Below are 3684 nucleotides of genomic sequence, written 5' to 3'. Positions count from 1 at the left end.
GCTACCTCACTCAAATTTGTAGGTGGGGCAGCCTTTATAAAATACATTATGGGGGCTGCCACAGTTTGCACATGTGCGTGATTGTGCAGAGCAGTTTGATCGAGTATGGCCAGGTTGGGCACATAGCGGGCATCTGGCTGTGGAATGACAGTGTTTGGCTGGGTGTCCTAAACGCCAACAATTTTGGCACTGACGAGGAGGAGGTTGGTATGGTCGGACAGGTAGGGATTCCCTACCTATGTAAACATTAAAGGGAAGATCATGTCTACGGAAAGTAATTTTGGCAGTGTTGATGGATTTCTTACGATTTCCTCTGTGAGACAAGCGAGTAAGTCCTCTCCACAATCTGACCATTCTTTGTCATAGATTGGGCATTCTGTTGGGGAGATAGAGACAGTTCCGGTGCAAGCATTGAGGATTGGATGAGGTTCTGTAGGGATGGGATTACCACATAGATCAGTTAGTTTTGTTAGTGCTATAGCTTGGTTTTCAGTTGTTACTGTGACGAGACGGGAGTGGTCGGGTCGGCTACGGAAAGAGACTTTGCCTACTTGTTTTTGGAGGCATTGTTGGAAGAGGAGGGTGTTTTGAGAGTAGGGAGCTGTGGGAGGGATCACGAAAAATCGGTCCCATTTGGCTGGGCTAAATAGAGTATTTAGGATTCTTGTAGAGGTGGGGGTAGTAGAAGTGCGGGGACGTGTGGAGGAGGGAGTAGTGTTGAGGGGGGGTTATGGGGAGGTGGGCAATAAGGTTGTAAGGTAGTAATAAGGGGAGATGGGGTGGTTGATGAAGAAGGTTGTGAGAGTAAAGGTGTTGAAGTTGAGCATGTTGGGAGAGTAGAAATGTCTCCTGGGGGTTGATTGTTGATTAGGGTTGATACTGTACTAGTATGCATTGATGATGGGGGAGTTGTTGCAGTGTTCGGAGCCGTGGTCAAAGGAGAGCTGGGATTGGGGCTATTTGATAAAGGGGCAAGCCTCATTGCCCCTAAGAGTGGGGTTACGTCTTCATTATTGGCCATGATAAGCCTGGAGTACGTTGGGGGAAAAAATAGTCCGCCCCTCAGGATCCCCTTGAGGGGTAAGGGCCAGGTATGGCAGAGGAATACCGTGCCCATGGTTCCCCCAGGCCGTTCAGGACTGACATAAAGTCAGTCTTTCATCCTTTCAGCACGGCTCTCACACCTTAGGAGGTGGATAGTAGAAGGGATTGGTGAAGAAACTTAAACGAAAGGTATGAGTGGGAAAAAAGACTATGCAAAATTAGTTGAGTCGATGGCTGAGTCCCAAGGTTGAGGAGTTCCCTATCATTGGGTCTCAGTCTCCGTCTCCTAAGCCCCCCCCACGACAACAACGGGCAAAGGATTGGGGGGCATATAATTAATAAAATCATAAAATACTATATATTTGATTTATAGAACAAAAGAAAGTAAATATTTGAGATCAAACTTGAAATTAGAGATAAATAGTAAGTCTTCTTCACAGCTCGAGGCTGGCACATGGCACTGAACAACATGCCGATGTGTCTCTCTCATTATTATTAAGAATTTAAGACCCATTCGAAGCGTAAGTGTTCTTAAAATTTATAATTGTATACTATTAAAATGATGTTGAGTCAAAAATTACTATAATGTGCATACAATTACTCAGATCATATATACTAACATAAATGCTATACATAATTTGTTTGTTTGCAAGATATATTTTGTTCTTTCAAGAAATGACTTATTTAGATTTATAACTTTATATTGTTTTATCATTCCTGAACTAGAATATTGTTTCTTTCCTAGGAATGGGTTTATGTTTTAGTTTATGTTTATGGTTTTAGTTTTTATGTTTTTTTGTTTTGTTTTTATGTTGTTTAGCTGAAGATTGGATTTATTCGTTCCTGGTGGTGTGTACAAGAATAAAAGAAAGAAAACATCTTTGGGGAATGGATGAAGAAAGGGAAGAAGATAGCCGAGAACAACTTGTGTAAAGAGTGACAGGTTGGAGTACCTGGACATTTTGGTAAATATATGTTTATTTTATTGTAAAAAGAGTAATGATTTATGATTCATAATGTCAACTAAAATTTGTAAGCTCACTAAGTGTTTTGATATTACCTTCTCTCAATTACCTCTAAGGCTGAAATTAGATCATAAATACCTTGTATGATTCTTCTTATCTTTTATGGTGTGGATTCTAAAGATAACTTTTGGAGAAACCACACCTTGGAAATAACAGATAGTGCCCATCTGGATGAAATATTTGAGTGGTTCCCAGAGGGCGCTACAGTTGGGCTTCTCTATGATGTAGAGGATGTGGTCTTACCAGGAACATTTGGAGTAAAATTTGAGTAGAATTTTCCTGAGGAACGGAAATGAAGAGCGGTATCATATAAGGATAGTGGAAGTTGAGGACCTGTACGCGATCGAGAAAAAAGGCTGGCGAAGGACTTAGAGATGGAAAATCGGAAGCCATGGTCAGTGGCCCAGGAAAAGATTTAAGGTGTTGCAGACTGGATTAACTGACAGAAAATATTAGTATAGAAGGGCCCAATGTATAGATGATAAAAGCATCTACATACAAGGATGATAAGATACCTGGTGGTAACACCGAAATTGATGTGGTGCGAAGACACCCCCTTGTGGCACTCCTTCAAATCGAGCAAAAGAGGAAGTTGAAGAGGCAAATCTGACTCAAAAGATACGTTTGGAAAGGAATGATTTAATGAATACACCCATGTTCCCTCGTATGTTATGGCGTGCAAAGGCATATGTTATGTAATTTTATAAATATGCAAGCAGGTTAGCTGTGTTTCAAGCACGACGGAATCTTAATTGAGAAGAAAGAAGTCTGTTGGATTCAAAGGACCACATTAGGCGTAGATTGACCATTCTTTCTAGCAGTTGCACACACAGCTAGTCAGAGCAATGGTCCAACAGTTTTGAGGGAGGTAGTCCAAGTATTGTTAAAGAATCTCATTAGTAAGGATAAGGAGGTGGATGGAAGATGCAACATACGGTAATGTATGCCGTCCGGGCCTTCATGTGCATTTACTGTAGAAAAAGGTGTAAAAGAGGTAATTGTGGCGACGTATCTTTACCAGCTGGTTTTGTTAGAGATTCGGATTATGCAGCAGTAAAGTTGAGCTAATATTCTTTTGAAATTGATAAGTACTAGTGGTTGGCTGGGGGTATTTCGCTTATATGAAATGTGTACAGTAAGGAAAAATTAGTCTAATGCTTAGTTGTTCCATATATCTCTAAAGAATGGCTATTCATTAATGACATAAAGCTAGTCAACTGGAAGCAATCGTGTTCGGACCTCGCTCCGTGGGACCGGACCTTCGCAACTATAAATTCATGTTTATTATTTTTGTTGTTGATGTTGTTATTGTTATCACTATCATAATAATATTACTATAATTATTAATTGTATTTGTATTATTGTTATTCCGGTATCATGATAATTATTGTTATTTCTTGGTAGTGTTGTTTATCATTAATTTGCCTTTCTTCTTATTACATCAGTTTTTTCTTAACTCTGTTGTAGTATTACCACGAATTTTAAAAAGCACGATAGTACTAAAAGAAGGTATAGTATCGGAAAGAGTAGAAAGGGGGGTTATTATTACTATTATTGTCTTCAAAGCTATCGTTAGTTATGATCGCCACAGTGACTCTTATAATAAACAAAACTA

Source organism: Penaeus chinensis, chromosome 19 (genome assembly GCF_019202785.1).
Source record: "Penaeus chinensis breed Huanghai No. 1 chromosome 19, ASM1920278v2, whole genome shotgun sequence".
Taxonomy (NCBI): Eukaryota; Metazoa; Arthropoda; class Malacostraca; order Decapoda; family Penaeidae; genus Penaeus; species Penaeus chinensis.
The sequence above is the reverse complement of the archived record's forward strand: the minus strand, read 5'-3'. Positions refer to the sequence as shown.